The sequence below is a fragment of the Apodemus sylvaticus genome, chromosome 1 (genome assembly GCF_947179515.1).
Source record: "Apodemus sylvaticus chromosome 1, mApoSyl1.1, whole genome shotgun sequence".
NCBI lineage: Eukaryota > Metazoa > Chordata > Mammalia > Rodentia > Muridae > Apodemus > Apodemus sylvaticus.
In genome coordinates, this window is record NC_067472.1 from 211,271,505 (window position 1) to 211,296,710 (window position 25,206).

Below are 25,206 nucleotides of genomic sequence, written 5' to 3' on the forward strand. Positions count from 1 at the left end.
TTTCTTAAAGGTATATATTACACATCAGACACACATCCCTTAACCAGTCTCTCCTACCCTCCTCCTTTTCCTATTTTTCCTTTTTTTCTGTATCTTTTGCTACCCATATAATTTTACTTATATTTTCATTTAACACACAATTATATATACTATATCATATAATATATGATATATATTATGTATATTATCATGTATATTATATGTATGTATGATTGTGTGTTTCTAAATTAAATCTAGGAATCACAAATGAGAGAGCATTATTATCCTATTTTTCTAAGAGTGGCTGAATTTTCATAATGTTTGGGTCCAGTTATACTCACTTTTCCAGAAACCATAGAACTTTCTTCTTTATGGCCCAAGAATTCCACACTTTTCTTATCCATTCTTCTATTGTCAGGCACCTAAGTTGGTCTCATAACTTTGCTATATAGTTACGGTAATATTGATGTTTATTCATATCTGTTAAAAACATTTAAGGTCTCTAGGTATTAGAAAACCATATTGAGTTTACATCTTCTGTAAGTATGTCAGTCATTAAGAAACAAACAACGGATATTGTTTGTGTGGATGTAGGTAAAGGGGACCTTTATATACCTTGCTAGTGTATTATAAATTAGTCTACCATCTATATGGAGGTTTCTCAGAAAAAAAAAACACCAAAAACCAAAATACCAAACAACAACATAAACAAATAAATCTAAAGTATGACCCATACCTATCAGTCTTGGGCATTTACCCTAAGGACCTGAAATCAATAATTGATTTTTAATTCCAGTTTAGTATATTTCAGACAGTAATGAGCCGCAGCCAAACATTTAGAAAGTACAGAAATATAGATCTGTTGAGCATCCCTTGATCAGAGAGAAGAACATTAAAGGAACAATAGATAGATTCCCAAGGGTCATGAGAAGGCCTTGTAGATACACTGACCGACTTCATAGGAGATATGGTCCTATTGGATGCTTGCCTGCAAGGAAAGAAGGAGAGAGGTCACACTATGGAGGGAAGGAGAGGGGAGATTGGAAAAGAAGGGAGGGAGTCAGAGAAAGAGGGAGGGAGGGAAGGGGAAGAGAGAGAGACAGAGAGAGAAGAGAGGGAGAATATTAGTATTCAAGATATGAAATACAGTTATAACCCAGGACAATCTATTTATGAAATAGAGAAAAATATAGAGTATTCCCCTTTCCTCCTAATTAAAAAAATATAAAAAAAAATCTTTTCTTTTCTAAATTTTAAAATTTCAAGACAAATTTCTCTAAGTGTCCTGTTACATTGTTGAAATCTGCCAATCTGATGCCAAAGTCCAGGGAGAGAATCTATTTGTTGTAGATTGTGAGTGATTCTAGCCCATAGTTCTTTGGAATAGCCAGAGGGCAGATGCATGTTATACAGAAATGGGTGTGAGAGTCAGCCCCTAAAACTCTGTTAATCTAGAGACTGGTCAAAGCAGGTGACCAGTTGTAACCTCAAGGTATCCACGCCAGCTGCAGGAGACCCCTGAGGTATTATTGCCCTGACATTTTCACAGTCTGATCACGAAAATCATAGGGGACTATGTTTCACTGACCCAATATTGCTTAGAGTATAAATGGGGGGGTAGCAAACTATTGACATAAAATGAAGGCTTTAGCTACTTAATTGTTTAGAGATTAAATGAATGAAATCTGTTGTGTTACAGAATTGCTTTCAACATTTATTTGAAACATGATGTATGTTGTTAGTATTCATGTCTATTCATCCACTTGGTAGATACTTAGTAAATGCAGAATGAGATATGGTCTTGTGCATAACATAAACGAAAAACATCATTTAATGAGGCGTAGAGGCTGTCTTTAAGAAGAGTATGATGAAGGAGAAAAATAAGAGGTGCATCAAGCTGTCAGTAAAGCAAGGTTGTGTTTGAACCCAGGGATCCTTCTGATTTTCATGTCTTACCAATGGATGTGTCCTTATGCTTCTGAGAGTCTCTGTTGCCCATCTGGAAAACAAACAAACAAACCAAGGAAAATTGCATTGTTGACCCCTAGGTTTGTTTAAAGATTGTTATAATATGTTTTAAACTATAGATATTTTGGCCCATTAATGTATTAATTGCAGTTGTTATGGTACGAACACGTTCTTAGTGAGCACTGCACAGTGAAAGGTGTCAATGCATTTCTCAAACTTCTTAGTATTTTACATATTTATTTTACATAAAGTTATTTTTTTTTCATGTGTGACAGTAGGGTTCCCCTGTGAGTGTCGGTATGGGCACATGTGTGTAGTCTGTAGAGACGAGAGAGATACCTTGGGTCATTCCTTGTGAGTTGCCCACCTTGTTTGTCTTTTCTGGTTTGTTTGGGTTTAGAAACAGGATTAGAGTAGACTGGCAGTCTAGTGAGTTCCAAGGATCTAAGGGTCCCTCCCTTCCCAGCCCTGGGATTGCAAGCATTTGTCACCACATCCAGCTTTTAACATAGATTCTTGGGAACATACTATGCTTAAGTAGGTGGTATGGGGCCACTTTAGTACCTGGGCCATTGCTCTATCCCATCATCATCATCAACATCATCATCAACATCATCATCATCATCATAATCATCATCATTATCATCATCATTTCCATCTCCCCACTGTTTAATCAAACAGTTGAGGCATGGAGAAGTTGTGGCACAGTGTCCATGATCCCGCAGTGAGTGACCTCAGTCTGGTTGACAACAGAATGAATGCTCTTACCTGCATCACTGATACAAGGAAGGGAGAGGTCTTCATAACTCTGAGGTTTGGCCTCTAATTGTGTGGTTCTTAACTCTTGGGGTTCATATGCCAACTTCCTGGTTCTTGTGTTACCCCAGATCAGTGCTCCTGGAAGGATGAGTCCTCATTTCATCACTTCATCTTATATGTACTTCCTAAGAATGAAAAATTCTTGGACCCTATCTCAACCACCTGGGTCAGAAGTGCTAGATATGCCAGAGCACCCTGTTTTGAATGCTCAGAACACCGGTGCATTATATTGCTACAATTGATGTGAGAATCAGGAAGGGAAGGCTATTGCACCAGTTTAACTAAACCAGGATTCCCCAGGGTAGGGCTTTGGTGTTTAACATTTTTCACACAGTTCCCTCAAGAAATTCTAATATAAAGTCAATGCAAAGAGCCTCCACGAGAAGTAGGCACTGAGATAAACCATAAATGCAACTACGCAGCATATTGTACAATTTGTATTCCGGCTAGAGAGCTTGAGGAAGGCAGCTGTGGTATGCATTGGAGAGATAAACTCAGGCCTGGTTGGTGACAACTCTCTAATAATATACATTACAAAATAGAAAATAGTTTCAAATGCCTAATCACAAAGCAAAAAAAAAAAAAAGTGTGTGTGGGAGGGATGGGTGGATGCATTTAGACATATAATAATTAACTTAATTTAAATAATTGTACATGGTGCACACATGTCAAAACATTATAGTGACCCCTGTTTGTGTATGAAACTCTAATTTATCAGTTAAGTTACTATTCATAAAATATTTTGTAATTAAACTGTCTAACTGATCAGTCACTAAAGCATGGGTATTCTGACCTTATTGGTATTTTTGGCTTTGTGTTCATTTCTATGATTTCTTGGGAAATCTGTGCTCTGCAATTCATACCCTCACAGACAGGAAACGGAAAAGCCTAGGCTCTCGGCCCCACCCCTGCTCCCTGACATTCACGTGCGCTATAAAGAGGCTCCGGCTAGAGCTCCACATTGGAATACAGGGCCACTCGACACAAACTCGCTGTGTCTCTGGATGCTCATAAAGGCTGCTTTCTGATCTGTGCAATGAAGGGGCTGGATTAGACCGTGATGTTTCAAAGGTTGCTGTGTCCAGCTCTCCCGGGACTGTCCTGGCGAGGTGAGCTGTCATGGATCCTGAGATGTTCCTGCCTGACCTACTTTATGGGAGTGGACGTGAAGACTGTTCTCACAGAGGGTGCTGTTGCTAAAAATAAACTGGCAGCTTCTGACCTTCTTGTCAGGCTTCAATCAGTGGCGTCTGAGTGTAGCGTCTAGGGGCTGGGCTCAGTGTCTCCCCTGGAGGTTTGGCTGTGACTTGCTGGTTTCTCTGGTTCCTGTGTTCTTGGCCTTTTATCGTTACTTGAAAAGACTTCTAATTTGGGAGAATAATCCCCATCTCTCCCTTTAGTGTTTTACATGATCTTCGATATCATTACTGGGCTCATCAATTGTTATCAGATTAATGACAAATACCTCTAACCGCCTCACACATTGTGCAGCTCTGCCTAGGTTTTTGTTTTTGTTTTTGAAATCTCCCCTTTTTTAGAATAAAGTGAGCAATACAAGGTGAACAAATCCCTGGAGCATGGAGGGCTACCGCTGGTTGTCTATAGTTTATCTAGAGACAAAGGATGCTTAAGGCAGGGTCTTAGGGAGGTTGTCTGGCTGAAATTGTTTTAATTAGCCATTCAACAAATATTTACTGATGATTTTCCCCGTGACATACACTGTGATTAAATACCCTGATGGATTATTCAACAGTAAACTCTGAGGTCAAGGAACATGCCTGATAGGGATACAAAGGTGATTTCAACCTATTGCAATGATCTTTTAATCCAAGGAAAAGAATGCCATTCTATTATTAGAAGAGCTCTCATCAAAAGTCATTTTCCGAAGATTTGTGATCAGTTAAAAAATATAAACAGGGAAAGCTTGCCTCAACTGAACACCTGGTAGAGATATTTTTTTATCTGCTGCCTAGAAGACTGATAATTAGGCAGTCAACAAATGTAAGACTGGGAAAAAGGGAGAAAAGACAGAAGGCTAGAGGGCAGGTTAGTCCATTTTGTTCTTCACATAAAAGAATAATAGCTAATATGGAATATTTCCCATGTAAGTGATGTAAGTGTGTTTAGCTTATGTAATCTCTGTGACTCTAGGAAGCTAGTGTTTTGGTCCTATTTTATGACACATACATGCATAATGTTCTAGGGGGTTGTCAACAAAGGGACAAACCCTTCTACATGAAGACTGATGAGACTGCTCACAAAGATTTAATTGTATCCAGTTGTGCATGTTATATTTCAGTTGAGCCCCTTAGCAGAATAATTCATGGTTAAGGAATTGAAAACTACTCATAAAGGACTTTTTTTCACAGATTGTATATGATTGTAATATCCTAATTCTATTTTGTTCCATGAAATTTTGTTTTAGAGTGTCTTAATTAAAACCAGAAAAATGACATAGTTAAACACAGCTACTATTGATGGCTTGTTTTTAGTATGATAGCAGTAATGTGTCTGGCACAGCTTCCATTGTTTGCCCCCTGATGCTCTGGAGAGATGTGCTAAGAGTTTTCTTCCATGCCGTTTCAGTGAGATGCTTGTATCTTTGCCCTGGTGCAGTTACTACTGACAGGGAGTGTGGTTTGATTTGGGTCATTTCTGAAAAGAATCTCTGCAGGCTCCTGAGTGAAAGGGCTTAGTTGGCTGCAGATGGGTGTTTGATTGGTGATTAAGGAATTGATAGTTGGATAGATTATTAAGATGTGGAGAAAGAAGTTCACTAGAACATGCCTTGTATTGGTGCATTTCCATCTGTTTCCTAGGCACTAAGAGCTAAGAAGAATTTCACTACTGTTTCTTCCTCCATGATGCTGTCTCATAGGTGTATGGCAATGGAGCACCTTCAGCAGATTGAAACTATAGGTCGAAATCTTCCTTCAAGCTGTTTTTCTTGTCATGTGACATAAACCTGATGAGGGCAGAGTGTTATTTCCTTGTGGTCTCTTCTGGATATTGGCCTTGGCCTGGGGGCTTGCTCTGCTCTAATGTTAAGTCTCAGAATGTCAAGGAATTTGGATACTGATGGTAGACGAAATCCTAGGATTCTCTGTTCACCCGGTTGCCATATCTGTGTGGACCTGCTTCTCATCCATCTCCTGTTGCCCATAGCATCCCGGAAGCTCCTCTTGTCTATTGAAGAACTCTCTATCCTCAGACATCAAGAGTCAGGACAATTTACAAATCTGCTTTCCATCAACTTTTTCATCTCTCACTTAAAAAAATCTCTACTCTCTATTTCTCTATCACTGACATTGACCTACTTGTTCTTTTATTTATTTCTACCATTCCTTTCTTATGGAATATCACCAGCATGCATTACTCCACGTCTTTGGTTTCTAGAAACATTTGGTTTCTAGACGTATAGAGGATATTAGTGCAATGCTGCTTTACGTAGAATTTATATATGGGAGCAGGGATATGTTGGCTAGAACCTTGACTCTAAAGAAGTGGCTGGACTCAGATCCTAGTCTCCCTTAGGTAGAAGCAGCAGTTCATGTGAGAAGCTAAGCCCTGGCTCAAACCCACCTGCGTGGTCCAAGTCCCACTCTTGCTGCTAGGTTGCTACATAACCGGAGGCAAGTGACATAAACTCTCAGTGCATGATTGGACCTTCTTTACCTAGAGGAAAGGACTGATTCCCAACAAAGAGAGTAGGCCCAAGGATTAAATGAGACCAGAGTTTCCATGTAAGACAGTGCCCACCTCGTGTGTGCTTTTAGGATCTGTGAATTGTTATCATCCTGTGGCTCCAGGCACATCAGTTAATCTCTCTTATCCTCTTTGCCACAGAGGAAAATTAGATGAATGGTACTTTCTTTAAAAACTCATTTCGACGATTAATTAAGATAATGCTTATGAATACCAAACACAATGCCTGATACTAGGCGTTCTCTGAACTCATTAGCATTTGTCAGTGTTATCTTGTGCCTTCCCCCATACAGGCATCCCTGGCTCTCCCACCTGCCCCATGCCTCACAGACATTATCAGGCATGTTTGCTTGGTTTTGCTGTTGTTTGTTTGTTTGTTTGGTCTTGTTTTATTAACATACTGATTACACAGTGTTTCCAGAAATGGGGCTTGGGACTTTAAGGCTGACTTATCTGACTGTATCTGTTTTACCTGGCTGTATCTGTTTAGTGTCTGTTAATTTCCCCATGACAGGGCATGTTCCAGAACAATCATAGTTCACAGGCTTCATAGCACCGTTACTATTTGCATTAGGTGAGGAAAGGCAGACCCAAGGACTTAGTTCTTCAGCCTATGAGTAGGCATGGCACAAAGTCCAGGGAACAACTGGGAGTATCTAGTGACAGCAGTGCCTTTCTACTGGGAGTAGTTTTGTCTCTCACTGGAAAAAATGGTTCACAAAATCTAGAATCACTTCTTGGTTGTCACAATGATAGATGCCTCTATATGTAGATGGTAGAAATGTTCAACAAGTCTGTGATGCACAGCTCGGACCCCATGACAGAGAACTATGTAGTGCAGGAGCTGACGCTGCTAAATTGAGAACCCTGAAGCTAATGATGACTTTAAGGCTAAAGCAGCCATTGGCATTTAGTGCTGTATTTGGATCTGGGGGGTCACAGCTAAGATCGTTCCAAAGAACTTCATTTATGGATGTGGGATTTTACAGCATGGTTACTTGTAGAAGTCCTTTGGGTGCTTTAAAAACATCATCTGCCACCATTGATTTTGGCTTCACAGATCTAGGCAGATGTCTGTTATGTTCTCACCTCTACTGGTGGTGCTCTTGAGCTAGTAGGACTATGGAGGCCAAGGTTCTGGCTGAAACACAACATGGCCTGTTTTGTTAACAGAGAAGGAGGGGCTGCTGGAGGGATGAGGGTAGATGGGCTTGTCACAGGGAGAAGTGGCCTAGAATAGATAGAGGGAAACAGGCCATTGGAACTGTCCTATAAGGAAAAGGCAGGGCACCTTTCAACTCCTGACTGGGTCTTACGTGATCTAAGATGACTAAGTTCTCCATGCCTCAGTTTCTCTTCCAGTCAAGTAATGAATAATGATAGCTCGTGCACTTAGATTCAAGATTTACTGTTAGGAACAAATGGGACAAACAAAACAAAAAGTAATGTATCAGCAATCGTTGGGGAAAACACCCCTTGAAGTACTGCCTGGGTTGTTTAGATTTTTGGGAAAATCAAGTAATTTATAGAAGTAAATATTTTAGCTAATGACAGTTTGGCCTTTTTAAAAAAAATAAAACATTGGTTATTTTATTTATTTACATTTCAAATGTTATCCCCCTCTGAAAACCTCCTATCTCATCCCCCTCATCCCTGCTTCTATGAGGGTGCTCCCCCACCCCCACCTCCATTCCTGACTCACCTACTTGGCATTTCTCTACTCTGGGGCATCAAGCTTTTCCAGGACCTAAGGCTTCCCCTCCCATTGATGCCAGATAAGGTCATCCTCTGCTACACATACAGCTGTAGCCTTGGGTTCCTCCATGTGTACTCTTTGGTTGGTGGTTTAGTCCCTGAGACCCCGGGGGTGGGGTCTGGTTGTTTGATATTGTTGTTCTTCCTTTGGGGTTGCAAACCCCTTCAGCTCCTTCAGTCTTTCCCTTAACTCTTCCATTGGGGTCCCCTGGCTCTGTCTGATGGTTGGCTGCATGCATCTGCATCTGTATTGGTCAAGCTCTGGCCAATACAGCCTCTCATGGGACAGCTATACCAGGCTCTTGTCAGCAAGTAATTCTTGGCATCAGCATTAGTGTCTGGGTAAGGTATCCATGTAGATGGAATGGATCCCTAGGAGTGGCTGTCTCTGGATGGCTTCATTCTTCAGTCTCTGTTCCACTCTTTGTCCTTGCATTTCCTTTAGACAGGAACAATTCTGGATTATTGTTTTTGAGAAAGGTGGGTGGCCCCATCCCTTAACCAGAGGCCATGCCTATGTGCTGGATATAGTCTCTACAGATTCTATCTCCCCCTTATTGAATATTTCAGCTAATGTACTCTCTGTTGAGTCCTGGGAACCTATTGGGTCCCTGGCATCTGTGAGTTTCTAGTGCCTACCCCCAGTTCCCCATCCCCAATTGCTACACACCTCTATTCAAATTCCTGCTTGCTGCATATGGGATAAGTGTGTATGCTTCTGTACTACTCAGAAGGGGAAACAAAATAATCATGGGAGGTGGAGGGTGGGTTGGACTTGGGATGAAGTGAGGAGGGACAGGACAAAAAGGGGGGCGGGATCAGGTGTAAGAGAAAATGGGGAGATGTACAGAGGGGGGAATTAAATAGAGGTGTATAGCAATGGGGGGTAGGGAACTGGGGGTAGCCACCAGAAAGTCTCAGATGCCAGGAAATCAAGAGGCTCCCAGGACCCAATTAGGATAAAATTAGCTGAAATACCCAACAAAGGAGAGAGAACCTGCAGAGACCATACCCAGAGGTTAGGCATGGCCCCTGGTTGAGGGATGGGGCCACCCATCCAGCTCAAAAATATTAACCTGAAATTCTTCTTGTCTAAAGGAAATACAGGGACAAACAGTGGATCAGAGACTGAAGAAAAAGCCATCCAGCGTTTGGTCCTCTAAGACAGGATTGTTTTATCTGAATTAACAAAAGTAATTGATCTTTTTCTAATTTTTATCATTTCTACCCTGGTGTCATAAACTAAGAACACTAGCCATAAAGGCTTTCACTTCATTTTTCACTCTCTTCAGCCCTTCACCTAGTTGTCAGTCAACTAATTCATCTCTAATATAGTTACAGCTGAGGGCTATTGGAAAACACAGGGACTTGTGACGTGAAGATTGAGTTTGGAGCTTGAGGTCTGTTGGCCATGTTTTCTACTTCTCTTACTGTCTAGGCATCTGTTCTTTAATAAATGCTCTTCTTAACTTGCTTCTCTTACACACAGAAGCATGGAAAATCAGAAAACTGGTATTGAGATGGATTAAACTGGGGGTCACCTGGCTGTGAGAGAATATGGCCACTGGCAACTTCAACAGTGACTCTTTCTAGAAGTGCCGTCTGTGATGGTGATGTCCTACAAATCCTGTGAATCAGGGTGTACTAGAGACCTTGATTCTGTGCTCTTTGGTGCACGGATGTTTCAGTGTGTTTGTTGGCACTCGCAGCTGGATTTCTGCATCTCACATTGGCCTGGATATCTGTGTCAGGAGAGGAGACCATTGTCTGGGTGGCCTTCAGAAGGATGTGTAAAGAATATCTTCTGGAGTGGATGCAAAAAATGTGGTATATCTACACAATGGAGTACTATTCAGCCATTAGAAACAAGGAATTCATGAAATTCTTAGGCAAATGGATGGACCTAGAGAACATCATACTAAGTGAGGTAACCCAGACTCAAAAGATGAATCATGGTATGCACTCACTAATAAGTGGATATTAACCTAGAAACCTGGATTACCCAAAACATAATCTACACATCAAATGAGGTATAAGAAGAAAGGACGAGTGGCCCCTTGTTCTGGAAAGACTCAATGAAGCAGTATTCAGCAAAACCAGAACGGGGAAGTGGGAAGGGGTGGGTGGGAGGACAGGGGGAGAGAAGGGGGCTTACGGGACTTTTTGGGAGTGGGGGGGCTAGGAAAGGGGAAATCATTTGAAATGTAAATAAAAAATATACCGAATAAAAAAAATTAAAAAAAAAAAAGAATGTCTTCTGTATAGACTCTGAGGTTATCCTCCTTAAGATGATGGCAAGGAAGTCTCAAGTGTCTCTCAACCTAGTAACCAGGAGAGTTTTGTCCCAGATTCCATATTTTAAGTGTTTGCTGCCAAACAGTTGTTTGTAAACAAAGGAAGAAAAGAAAGTAGACATGCTCAGTTAATGGAGACAAACCTTGAAAGCACCAAAACAGGAAAGGAAAAAGAGGTTGTGTTCTATGTGTAAGACATGGATAGAGCAATAATATGGATATTTAGAGGTGTCTTGAGTTGAGGACACAGCTCAGTGGGTGAACGCCTGCCTATCGGTGAGCATGCTCAGAGCTCTAGTTCAGTTCCTAGGACAAGGGGAGAAAGTCATGACTAAGAAGACAGATGGTGGGGAGAGAGGCTCACAAAATTCTTTTAGAAGGTACAAAGTGGCAGGCATGGCTCAAGGACAGGAGATGCAGGCTGACATTCCCATGTCATGAACTCTGTCTTTTGAAAGGCTCACTGACACAGCTGTAGGAATCCTGCATCATGACCATTGCAGGTGGCCCTCTATGAAACCAATCATACTTCTGGGGCTGCCACTGGTTGTACTGTGTCAGCTGCAGGATGGACCTTAGAGTACCAAATAACAACCCAGATATGTATAGCCCAGATGTCTCTCGCCCTGCTGTTCCCTGTGCTTGGCCTGTCTTAGCCTGTCTCTCCCTTTCTCCCCCAGGTCGGTGTCGGGACTGGATAAGGAGGCAGACCTGGTGCACATGGAAGTGAGGACGGCAGATGGATGTGAGTGCTGGTGAGATCACACTATGCCCAGAGACCTGCCTAGAGGTCTCTCTCCAGCCCTGATTTGCATTTTAATGGCTTGGGAAGATGAAAAGCCTTAAGGTCTATTACTGCTTTATCCATCTCTATTTCCCAGTATAGACAGACTTCCAGGCCCAAGGGAGACTGTTATTGACATAACCCCCAAGGAATGAATTTTCTGGGGATGTGAGTGAGTGGGATGTAGTTTGCTGCCCCCATTAGTGATTTCCAGAGCATCTTTGGTGTAATTCAAACACTGGCCTCCATGGCTCACCCAGGCATTTTATGTCCACATGGTAAACCACAGGGACCACTTGTTTTAACAAATGAACCCTTTCGATGGATAGGCTTCTTGGAAAACTTAGCAGCAGTTATTTGCAAAAACGTTGTCCTTCTATTGGCCAGAGACTTAAATATAACCTACAATGTGCTAGATTTTGTTCTTGACCTTGAAGATACAGTGGTAAGACTTGTATTATTTGTACAAACAAGAGGATTTATTCTAACAATGGACCCCTAAGAGTTCAAGTATATAACTTTTGGGTAGTTTCTTAATTTATTTGCTTAGAAGGTCATGCAAGTATACAATATTATATCTATATTGTCTATTCCCTCTTGAGCTCCCTCAAGATCCTTCTTAACAGATCCCCCTCCTAATTTCATGCCTCCTTAATTTGTTTTTAAAACCCACTAAGTCAATTTGATGCTGCTCATGTGTGTGTAGGGGGGGGGTGCATGGCCAATCTACCAATGACCACACCCCCAAAGTGAATGAATCCCTTCCCCAAGCATCTATCAGCTGTCATTAATTCCTCAATAAGATGTGGAGCTTTGGGAACTCCCAAGTCCCACTATGAAAGAGGAAGCAGAAAGCCTTCAAGAACTTAAGGATAAGATAGAATGTTATAAAATGCTGTCTTCAGTATGTGACTTGGCTATTTACACTCATGCACTCACAGGAGATATCGTCACATTGACAATACCTGAAAAAGATCAAGACAGACAAACCACAAAGTTCTTTGTAACTTGTATGGCTGCATATATCTCACTGAATTTGTGTCAAGCCAGTTGCTATAGGAATTGTAGCAACTGAGCCTAGAGAGATGGTTGAGCTCTTATGAGCACTGCTGCTCTTCCAAAGGTCCAGAGTTAGATTTCTAGCACCCATATTACAGCTCACAACCTTCTGTAACTCCAGTTCCTTGGGATCAAATTCTTTCTTCTGTCCTCTAAGGACATTCCTCATATATAGTGCACATAAATAACTCATAAAAAAATCCTAAAATGCCTTGATAACAACTATAATACTTAGCTTTCTAGAATTTAACATATTTATAGGGCTATATTTTCAGTGGAAAACCCTTACCAATGCTTGACAAAAGTGTTTTTACATTTGGAAGCATGTTAGTCATAAGCATCCTCCAGTTGAAAAATCACTACCTGGGGTTCTCACATGGTGATCTAAATGAGGGCTTCTAAAGTTTAGCCTCTCTGTAGTTTTTCCTTTTACTTGGGGACATTTCAAATGAAGAACAGGAGATTCCATCTCAGTGATAATGGCCACATGTGGTCAGACTTTCAGCAGTATGACTCGTCCGTGTGGCGTTTTCTCATTTTCAAAGATTCCCTCTTCACACAGCTTAGTTTTCGGTCCTCACTCTAAACCTCAAAAGTCACTCCTTCTTTTTTTCTCACTTATTATTTTCGATCTTGGGTATATTCTTTGTGCATTAGCCTGGCACTAACAGGGTGTCCGGAGCAGTACAAACTTGGAATATGACTTTACGCCTCAACACAAACTTTTCCTTCCTGACACCCATGCCAGTGCTAGGTGACACTAATTGAGTATATGACAGTTGCTCTCGACTTAAGGTTCTTTCCTTTTCCTTCACAGTGTAAATGGCACTTAGTGGATTTTTAACCGTATTCAGCAATATGCTAAGTATTTTACACATAACACCTCCCAGATGAGATGTTGTTACAATTAATACCCCGTCTTCAATAACCACACTGTGATGGTTAGTCTTGATCTGAGTCTCTTCCTGTGTCTGGTACCTGGTTTTACCAAAACCAAACAAGCAAAAAGGCTAGGTTATTAGCAGCTTGTTTTGGGATTTCAATGTATATGATGAATATTCTTTTGGTTTCCATCATAGAACTTTATATATAGTCATATTTATCCTCATTTTGAGGGACTATTGTTATACTCACAACTTGAGATCTATTAGAAATATGGAGCCTGAACGGACTCAGCTTTGACACCCAAAGGTCTTCTGGTGACAGTCCCTCATTTCTGATTGGTAGCCTGGAAAGCTAGGTAATTCCCTGTCCCCTCCCACTAGTTCCTATCGGGAAGTGGCCAGAATAGCACTCATTACTGTAGCTCTGAGTTTTGGAAAAAACCAAAGCATTGAGACTTCCAGAACACGAGTCTGGCTAAAGACTGCAAGGTCGCTTAATGGGAAGTGGATTTCAGCAGCTCACAGAAGGACTACTGTCTTGTTAAATGGAACCTGTCATCCCATGCTGCACTAGCGAGCAGAGCCAGATCCAAGCTGTAGGATAAGTTTGGCACCAGTTCCCACTTGTCATGGGCCAAGGTTTGAGTAGGTGTTGATTTTGTTTGGGGTGGCCTTGGAAAGACTTGATTCTTCTTTCAGAGTGTTCAAATGCAAAAAGCATAGTAAATAACCAGGGAAGAATGAGCCTTTCCATGTCCCTCCCACGTGTACCTTTGATTAGCAGTGTGAAGAGCTTTCAGAGACAGGGACTGACAAGGACACAGGTTTTCATGCCGGTGTTTGTGATTTCTTTACCTGTGTTTACTGCAGCTTTTTGCTGCATTATGGTGCTTTAGTCAAGGAGCAAATTAGTAAGCTCATGCGCACATCCAAACATATCCCCGGTGGGCAGACACTGTGCTCCAAAGCACAGCCTGGATCCCTGCCTTTCCCTCTTCTCTCACCAAGAAGTGGCTTCATTTATGAACAAAAACAAGAGAGGGCACATACAGTACATACTCAAAAGCACTAGAAAAACCGATCTAACGGCATGGTCAGGGTCTAGGGGTTAAAACCATCTCTCCCTTGTGAGGTAGGCCTGGATAAATGAAAGAGCACAGTTTGTGCATAAGTCATTCTTGGGTCTCCTTTGGACTCTGGTCCTGTTTGCTTAGCCACACAGCATTGTCCTGTACTATATTTGAAATTTAAATAGCCAGTTAAAAAAAGCTTAAAAATCAGAATATTTTGCATTAAATATAAGTTAGTAGTATTTAGAAATCCAAAAGGTCTAAAACTAGGTTGCCTATAATGAACTAGAGCTAATTATTTTGAGAAAGGGTCTCATGAAGGCCTAGGGCAGCCTTGAGTTTGTCATCTTCTGTCTTCCCTGCCTGAATATCTGAGATTATAGGACTAACTACTGGGCCAGGGTATGCTTATGGATTGTTGATATTTTAAAACAACAAACTAGCAAACAAGACAATTTGTAATTTTAACATTGATGGGAAATTAAATATGATGGAAAAATAAGCTTCTCATAGTTTTAAAGCAATCTACTTTTAATTTTGACCATTTATTTCTTAATTTCATAAAACAAACAATAACTGTGTTTATAGCAATTTTTAGGGTAATTTCTTCACAAAGACTCACTTGTTTTTTTCCTGAAGGAACAAGAAATTGTTTTCCAGGATGACTCTCTAGTTCTGCACTTAAAATCAGAGTTTTGGTTGTTGTGGTTTAGCTATAACTGTGACTATAAATGTAGATTTTTTTCTTACAAATAATTATACAAGTTTTATGTAAGTAGTAAGTGAATCTATTCTTGTTGCAAACATAATAAAGATGTATATTATGCAAAAATCACAGGCAGTAATAAAATATTTTATAATAACAAGTTCATCTCATTCCTAAAGAACTCATATCTAATCTTTATATAAGGCCTTTAAAATTTTTCTGTGTAATTATAGCAAAGTTTCTGTGTATATAAAGACAAAGTTTAAAGTTATCAGTGAGTCATATGCACATAATGGGAAATATAGTTTCAAAACATGGTAAAGCAATGCATCATGGAGAGTTTGCTGATGCATATGTACCTGCCAAATCTTGTAATAATGGCATGATACTCTGTCATGTGCACATATCTTAGCTGTTTCAAATGTTCATTAATTCATGGACATTTAGCCTAGTTTCAATTTTACATTGCTGAGAATAATGTCACAATGAACATTCTTGCCTTTTCTCTTTGTGAAACTATATGAGTTCCTTGAATTAAAATTACTGGCAAAAAATATGTGCATGTAAATTTCTGAAAGCTTCTTCAAATGTTTTCTTCTAAAAGCTAAATGGATTTATTCTTTTACCAGTCATAAATGAGATTTACTCTTTCTCTACTGTCTTGGTGAACCTAAGTATTATGCTCATTTCGGGGGTAGTGTCTTCAATTTTTGTGTACAAGAAAGTAAAATCTCATTATCATTTGAAAAATATTAGTCTGAGATTCCCCATAATGTCCAACTTTGTGTGCTGCAAGGGTCTTGGCTGGCCATTTACCTTGCTGCTAAATGTCACTCTGCCCCTTTCTTCCAGATGCCCACTACCTCACCTGCAGAATCCAAGAATGTGCTGAGACAACTCGGAGCGGCCCCTTTGCCCGCTCCATTGACGTCAGCTCCTTGGTAGTCCAGGATGAATATATCTTCATCCAGGTGAGTGTTATTTGCACAGTCCACAGTTGAAGGGAGACAAGTCAGGTTGGATGACTGCTACAAGTGAGGAGGGCATTCTGGGAATGCAAAGATGTGGAGCAGAGACACTCCCCTTCTCCAACTGTGTGGTTCTAGGCCTTCGGGATACTTCAGACTTCTCGTGCTCTCTGAAGGTTTTATGGGTTAGTGTCTGTCCTGGAGATTTTACTTACTAGGGAATTCTTCAGTCGGATTGCCATTTCAGGATAACAGAGCTGTCGAGATAATTAGGCTTTGGTGTTTGAGGTTATTTAGAGTCAAATGTCTAATGGGCTTTGACTTTAAGTAATTTATCAAAGTCCTGCTCTATTTCTGTCCAAAGTGGCTTTTCCGACTTAGACACGAAATCCTGCAATGAAGTAGACATTGCCAGGATCCACTTTCAGGAAAAGGCTAAAACTTACTGAATTATCCATTCCCCTTCCAGGGCTGATCACTTTTTAGAATGTCCAAGTCTCAAGTCCTTTCCTTCAAGAAATTGACTGTTAGAGGAAACTAAATGGAATCTTTTTGTGTTGAGTTTGCAATGTCTGGTGTGTAGTTCAAGGAGGTACAAAGTTGGTGGTATATTTGGGAAAGCAAAGGGTACCATACCAAAGGAAGAGGGAAAGAGAGACAGGTAGGTAAATGATAGACGATAGATAGATAGACGATAGACGATAAACAGACAGACAGACAGATAGATAGATAGATGGATAAGTAGGTAGAGAGGCAGATTCATAGATGGATACATAGATTCATAGAAGACTGATAGCCGGACACATAGATAGATGTAAATATATGATAGGCTGATATATCAAGCTTGACATTTGATGTCAATCTTTAGTTTCCCAAGCTCGGTTTCTTTTATTTACTCTCAGTTGTTTGACAAATGGTTTCCCAAAGGAAGCTTGAACTTTGACACTACCCTGAATTTGCTCCTGAATGTTTCAGTCCAGATCAATCGCATCTCCTCTGTGAGGATGCACCTTGCCCTCACCTTATGGCTCAAGGTTACATTTTTCTAGCTCATGGCTTATTAGAGCCATCCCTTCCCAGATGTGAACAGATTCTTCTCCTTTCCAAATCGAATATTATACTTCAGGGGTAAGAACAATATTTTAAATTCTTCTTTTGTCTCTTACACTTGGGCAGACAAATTTTCAATGCAAGTAGAGTGTTCAGTGAGTATTTGTTGTGTTGATGGAAACCCAGAAGGAGTCTGCCACTCAAAACCAACTTGAAAGAGAGTGTGGAAGAAGTCAACATCTCAGGATTGATTCTCTGGCTTGTGGTCTATCCACAGGTCCCTCATTATCTCATCCGTAGGTGTTGATTGAAAACACATGATCCAAAACATACAACACTAACCAGTACACTTGCTGTTCCTCAAATTTCTGCCTATGACCTGATGCATATTTCTCTTTAGAATTTACTGCCTGAGTAGTCCTGTGAGTTTGCTGTCTCCACATCCTAATGCCTTAAGCTTAGTGGGCTGTGATCTCCATCACATGATAGGTGCCCTTGGTTAATAGCTCTCTCAACACCCCAGGGTGGATACTGTGCATCAGAAACACAAGATCAGCTTGTGCTGACACAGCTGATGTAATGCCCAGTACCAGTCCACTCAGGACAGAAACTCAAATAGTGTTCACTATTGCTGAGCTGAAGGAATCCGCATACTCAGTTAGCTGTATCTGTGGTTTGGAATATCCAGTTCACCGGACTCCCATAGCTACAGCCCCCACAAATGTGACTTAACTTTTCTTTACCTTTGCTGAAAAAGTTTAACATGGGATCATGAGATTTTATGATTTTTGTCAGACTGACTGTCATTTTCTTAATGGCAGTACTGTATATTGTGATAAATGTAGTTAAACTGTTTCTTGGAAGTATGACTTCAAATTTAGAATATCTCTCCTCTGCATGTGTTTCATAATGTATTCTGTAACAAAAACAAACACAAAAAAACTGCTTTATTTTGCTTAAAAATGAGAGGCTGCATTTTTCAGTAAGGTTGTATTCTTTGTCAGGTCCATGTGTGATTCTTCCTAGCTGCTGAGGCAAAGACAAGGAATACAGAAATCTCTTGAATTAGTGGAGCTAATTCTAGTAGGACACATACATGCAGTCACACATATACACATGCATGCATGCACACGCACTGTGGGGTATGGAGGGTAACAGGAGCATTAGTTTGGAGTACAGTAGTTTCTCAGGTAGATTCATTTGACTTTTATAAAACAAGAAGTTAATGGTAGCACCTATTCCATGGTCCACCATAGGACTGTGCTTGACTGTAGCTTCTGTGAAACACCACGATGATAGAACAGAGGTAGTCTGTGAACATGTGCTATGCCTGTATCCTTTACTGTGAGAAGGTCATTCCTCTATAAAGTCTGCCACATGAGGGTTGATGCTGTGGATAAACAAAATAAAACAAAACAAAATGGCAGGAACTGGATGATGGGGTATTAATGAGTATACTCCATTGCTGTTTTAACTAGGACTTGATGACCAAGGACAGAGACTTAGAAAGCAAACAACTAAGTGTGTCAGGCTGGGCTTCTTTGAGTCCTGCATGGAGATGTTGGGTAGGAAATCAGAGATTCTGGAATAGAGGCAGTGGGGCTGTCATGATTAAATATATAAGTTAGAATATAGTATGTTGGTAGTATTTGGAAACCATAAAAAAATTCAAATAAGAACAGACAGAAAAGAGGAAAGATACGGACACTGGCTCCTGGCACACACCAGTGTTTTACATTTTGGAAGGTGAGAAGGAACCAGCCAGTGAGGCAACAATTAAGAGCTGAAAGATGGTGTCAGAAAGATAGAAAGGTGCTCTATCACTTGATTGACTCTTAGTCATAAGGCAAAGGGCCATAAACTTGGAAAACAACAACAAAAGCAAAAACCCTGCCCATAGGGTAAAGGGCTATAAACTTACACACACACACACACACACACACACACACACCACACAAACTACCTATCCACAAGGCAAAGGACCATAAAATTGAAAAAAAAATACTGAATTTCTTTAATCACCAAATAAACACGGGTTAAATACTGTTTACTTGAAGCTATTCATTTGTTAAGATCGATGCCATGTAAAAGAGTGACAGTAATCTGCGATCAAGCTACACGCAGAGTAGAGTAGTCCATGTGGCAAGTGGTTTTCTGTCGGAACTTAACCATCCCTTCCCCTGAAAGGAGTTCTGCCCCCTGCCTCTAAAGAAATGGTGTGTAAGCCTTACTTAGGCTAGTGTGTGCTTGGGGTGTAGTTATGACAACTTAAACTCTCATTATTATTGTCTGCCTTTCTTACTCTCCCATCTGTTACTTTCATAGTATGGAATATTTTAATTTTAATTCTAACTGCATAGTTCGGGAATGTAGCTATTTGCAGAATACACGATCTTCTATTTTGGGATGACTATCTATTGATTTCTTTTTGTGAATGATGCTGAATCCAGGATGCTGCATGTATCTCTGTTTTCCTTCTTCTCGTTAAGTCTTCCAACACTCACCTTAAATTGGTCACAAGATTTTCGAGCGTTTGTCTTACTGTGTTAGCACAAGACTGGTAATGTAAATATTTTGTGAAACAGTGTAGATAAAGTGAGAAATGGGGTTTGTGGTGGCTTCCCATGATTCCCTTTCCAAATTATAATAGCTGACTGAGTCATTCAGCACACTCATGTTCTCCTGGGTCCCACTGGTTGTGCATTGGTTTTGATCTTGGTCTTATTCGGTGTTTACAGTCACCTGTACTCATCAGATTTTTGGGAAAGCTCCACCCTTAGCTTTCTGTTGTCTGAAGTTTGTCCTTGGTTGAAGATTTTCAGAACAGCCAGTTCTTGAATGCAGGTGTGCTCTTAACTTTCCCCGTGTGACTGAATATCACTTTCTTGGTGTCCACATTTCAGGGGCTGACCTCATTCCCTGTGAACCTACCTGGCTTTTATTGAGTCTTGAGGCTGGGCCAGGGCAGTCTAAGATCCTCATCTTTGAGATTTCTTGTTTCACGCCCCCTGGCTTTCATATAGGGATGGGGAATTGTTTTGTTTATTTTTGCTAACCCCTAGGCACTTTTTATCATATTTGTAGACCAGTTATGTGTTTGTGTGTGCTTTGGGGTCATCATACTGCTTGATCCCTGGGAATGTGTCTCTTTCATTCAAATGATTCATTTTTTTTCCATTTTGTTTAATCATCTGAAAAGCCCGTTTGAAAGACATATTTTACTTGATTTCCCTGGTTTGGGCGCTCTTCCTGTAGGGCCCAGAATGTGTGAGACGAATTGACAAAAGGAAGACAGCATTCCATCCTGTCCCCAATTTAAGCAAAATAAGATAAAAAACAGTTTTACAGTATGCTTGAATTTGTATTTAGTAGTTTAGAGGGTCATTCTGTCTCCTTTTCCTTTTTTAGCTCCTTTTCTGAGCTTAACCAAATTATATTTTATATTCTTTTCCTGCTCCTGTTCTGAAAACAAAAATAACAAGTCCCATCTTTCACGTCCTCCTTATGTTGTCTTCCCTTGTCTTTTTTACTCCTGTTTAAAACTCTTTTCTTATTGAAGTGATCTAATTATGTAGGTTGCTGTCTCTCTCTCTGTTACTCTCTCTGTTTCTGTCTCTTTTTTCCTCTGTCTGCATGTGTGTGTGTGTGTGTGTGTGCATATATGTTTGCAGGTGCATGTTTTTATGAAAATATAGGTGTGAATACATGTGCACATATATTTGTAGATAAGAGAACAACCTTAGAAATCATTCCTTGATTTCCATCCTGCTAACTGGCAATAGTTATTTTTGTCTGCATATCTCTTCTGTGCCTGGTATCCATGGAGGCTAGAAAAATATTTAAGAGCCCTTAGAATTAGAAATAAAGATGATTGTAAGCCACCATGGCTATATGGGTGATGGAAAATAATCCCTGGTCCTCGAGAAGAGCAGCCGGTACTCTTAACTATCCTCTCTCCTTCTTTCAGACCTGCATTTCTATATTTTAAATTATTGCTTATTTTTTAATGATCTGAGTCCTTCAGGTTACCAATAAAATATCAAAAATCTAGGATGCTTGTGAAAGATTAGGGTTCTATCTCAGTTTATTGAGAATATTACTTCTTACTCCACCCTGTGTGATTCAACAATTTTTTCCCTAAGTACTATTTCTCATAAGACAATAAATGTGGCTTCCTTCTCAAATATATTGTATTTCATGGTTAAATTTTCATTAAGTCTGGAATCTTCATTGCTCTTGTTTGGCTTGCTGCTGTAGGATGATTTATGAGGGGAAAGGGGTGCATTATAATTACTTGGCTATTTAAAACCATTTATAAATCCTTATCACATGTTTATGAAATGTTGCTGTAGTTTACTAACTGGTTTCATTGCTCTCAGCTCAGTACCCCAAATCCCTAGTGCCTTCACAAACTCCTTCCAAAGTCCTTTATTTAGAATAGAAATCAATGTCCTGAGCCTTGGTGGCTGTTAATCACCTGCAGGGTGAAATCCAATTCCTTAGCATTGTCTGCAAGAACCTCTGGAGTTAGGGCTCTCATATGAATCAGCCTCATAAGAATCCCTTACTCACTATTGCTACCCACAAACCTAACCTTGCTTTAATTAGACCTTTAATAAACATGGACCCTTTTTGTGTCCATGCATACACCAAGACACTTTTTGCTGTGAGTGTCTTTCTTGTATACTTTCTTTATACTTGGGATGCCCCTTTGGTAGACAAACTCAGTCTTAAAATTCAACATTAGGTAGCAAGTCCTTTAGCTTCCTTGGCATCCTTAGTCAATTTTGAATCAGGCTTTACAGCCCACTCTTTAACCCTTTCTATTGTATCTCCTCCTTCAGGTCTGTAAACTATGAGAACCCTGATTCAGTCTTACTCATCCTTGCTTCTCCTGCATTTTGCATAATGACTGGTACTTAATACATGTTTGTTGATCTGAACTAAACTAAGAAGATAAGATGTGGTTCTTATTTTCGGGGAGTGTAGCTAGTTATCTTTTTTATGCAAGGAAATCTTGTTTCTGTAGCTAACAATATAAGACAACTTAAGGTAATTGGCAATTGCTCACTGCATAAGAAATGCCTCTGTGTAGAGCACCTTTGTCTTTCTGTAAAACCACTGTCCAGGAATTGCCCAGTGTGTTATTCAGTGCTTGTCTTCCATTCATTCATTTAAATATATTAAAATGTATTCAGTCCAGTGGGGAGCTCAGGCAGCTAAGCAATTATAATGCAGTGTGATGAAGGCTGCATTAGTAGGAAACACATGTTGCTGCTCTTGGCAAGATGGTGAACCCTTCACCTTCTCCTGGATGAGTATCAGTGCAGGATTCCTGTCTGGAGGCAGACATCTCCACAAGATGGTGGAAGAGAAAAAAGACACACAGAGAGGACAACATGGCATTAGGCATAGCCACTGGACCCATGTGACTGGACCCTCTCTACCCAACGTGCTTTGACCTTCTGGGAAGGGAACCTTCCATTTTTTCTTTCATCAAACCCAGATAATGGTGCTTACCTTCTTTCTACCAAGAAATCTCAGAAGTAACCTGATACCAACTCCATTAGCTCCTAAGCATTGAACTGACTATTCTCCTGCCTCAGTCTTCTGAGGGTAGGAATTACAGATGTGTGTGTCCACATCTGACTCTGCCATTGGACATTTTTGATAGCTTCATTGTTTTAAAGGTGATTTTAAATCATTTTATAAGTATGCTTAATAATAAAGACGAAACACCTCAAGTGATTTTTCTGAAACTTTTCAGGTTTCTGGGAATATAAACTGGAAAGATGTAATAAGGGTCAGGACAGGCTTTATTATGCCCAAGGTGAGATTGTACTTTGGTGACCAAGATCTGCTTCTAAACCAAGGGCAGTGAAGGTCCTTTCTGTTCTGTGTATAAAGATGCCTCAGAAGAAGAAAACCAACCAACTGATAAAGTCTTCATGGTTTAAGCTTATAGATGCTCAACAACATCCCAGCATACCAGGATGGAGACCAATCTGCTAGTCCCACAGTACCCTACAAGAAAAATTCATTGATAAAGGGAGAAAACTGTATAAAGTAGCTCACATGAGTCTACTGTTTCCAAGGTATGCTGGCCTTGAGGGCTCTGTGTTTTATGGAAGGGCATTTGCTGTCCTGAGGAGGTTGATGTTGAAAGTAGGGCTTTGTAGAGGTAGATGTTTTAAAAATACAATGTATCAAATAGATAAAAGTAAGTTTAGCATAAAGTACTTAAGTAAATTTTCCACTTAATTTTTCTAGTATTGCTACTTTAAGTCTGTCTATAATGCTAGCAGAAACACAGAACTGATGAAAAGAACAACAGCAAACCAACCAACCAACAAACAGAAAAAGGACCTCATCTGAAGACTCATTCTATTCCATCAGCTTCCCCACACATGGGAGGGGGGAACAAATGCTGTTTCTGGCAGCTTTCTATCTTTGGAAAACCGGAGTGTCAAACAAATACCAGGTGTATATCCAATTGAAATGCAATCAGTATGTCAAAAACACCAGCATGGTTAACTACAATCCAAAGTGCTACATGGTTACAGTAATCCAAAGTGTTACACGGTTACAATGATCGAACATGTCTATTAACTCATAAATATTAGAAAATGCAATGCATAACCATGGTGGAATACTATTCAGCCATTAAAAATGACAGTCTGGATATTATGCTAGTCAAATTAGTCAGGTAAAGCAAGACAGGAACCATGGGTTTTCATTCACATGTTACAAGAGTCCCTGTAACAGTTGATCTAATTGTAGTTGGGGGCAGGACATTGATTGACAGAGGCAGGGGAGGCTAGAGGAAAGGGGAGGGTGAAGAAGCATTGAACAAAGGGAACAAAGTTCTAGTCAAACCTTAGGAATTCCAGTGTGATGTTATATAAGAGACTGCCTGTGATAACTGTGTCAGGGCTGTGTTACCAGGCAGAAGAGAGAAATTGCAATGTGACATTGTAAAGCCAGGTGGAGTTTTCCAGGCTGTGTCTGTGTAAGTGAGCGAGTGTTTGTGTGTGTGTGTGTGTGGATATATGAGTGTGTATGTTTGGGTGAGGTGTTTACACTGATTTGAGCATTGCACAACATACACATATTCACAGATATCAACACACTGCATTGTACCCCAAAAATATGTGTAATTTTCTGGGTTTATGTATGGTTTCAAAAATTAAAACTAATAATAAAGTAGGAGAGGATTGTTGGGAAGTAATCTCACTGCCTTAGAACTTCTTTAGCGAGAGTAACAGTTTTGTTCACTCTTTTAATTGCTTTGCTTGAGTCTCGTTCATTTAATCACTAGGTACTGGTTGGTGCTAATGTGTTTAAAAGTCAATGATAAAACACTGGTGACTACATTGGTCAGAGGTAGGGCAATTTTTATACATAGACAGTCAATAGGAAAAGAAGTGAGATCAAGGCCATACTTCTCTGCAGATGAGCAAGTATTCTATATCTTTGAGAGTATAGTTAAACAAGCAAAATGCCAGGCAGCCTCTAACTAATGAGAATCATTCCATTAACCCATTAAACTTCTCACTGTGATTTTAATTTCACATGAAAGTTTCACATCTTCTCTTGTACTTTTAAAGAAAAGCTTTTCCCATAAGCAATAGAAATTCTCTTTCCTAGGTCTTTTACTCTTAGACCTCTCTCCTAGGTGTGGTAGGAGTTTTTATAAACTACCCACGTGGCTCCTGATATTCAGGATAACTGCCAAGGCTTTACCGCACCCTGTATTTCAGGCATGGCCAAGCAATGTAGGTCACTATCTCAGTGGCTTCACTGGAGGTGACCTTACGCTTGCTCTCTTGCCCTTGAGGTGAAGTCGTATAAGAAGCTGTGCCATCTGTTAACCTGTTGATGCCGTTTCTGTCTTGGGTTTCTTAAGGAAATAAAAATGTGTTAATTCTTCCCAGAAAGCTGTGCTTTACTGGGAAAGAATCTGCCTGAAAGGCCAGTGCTCCTCATAGATAAAGGAAACTACCTGTCCTCCATAGGTAAGGGGGGGAATTCAAGTGGATTCCTGCTCTCTGAGCCAAGTTGGTTGACAATCCTGTCATTTATCCTTATAGGATAGCTTTCTAGTGGTTATGCTAGAGAATAGTTAGTTCAGCAACAATCATCCTAAAATTCTTCCCTGAAAGGAT

General features: G+C 40.2%; 2 pseudogenes; both read left to right on the forward strand.

The window, feature by feature from the left end:
- LOC127676347 (ubiquitin-conjugating enzyme E2 G1-like) overlaps positions 1–25,206 on the forward strand; it is a 1,073,095-nt pseudogene that overhangs the window by 921,167 nt on the left and 126,722 nt on the right.
- The window catches only part of LOC127685088 (uncharacterized), a 251,676-nt pseudogene that overhangs the window by 163,103 nt on the left and 63,367 nt on the right, over positions 1–25,206 (forward strand).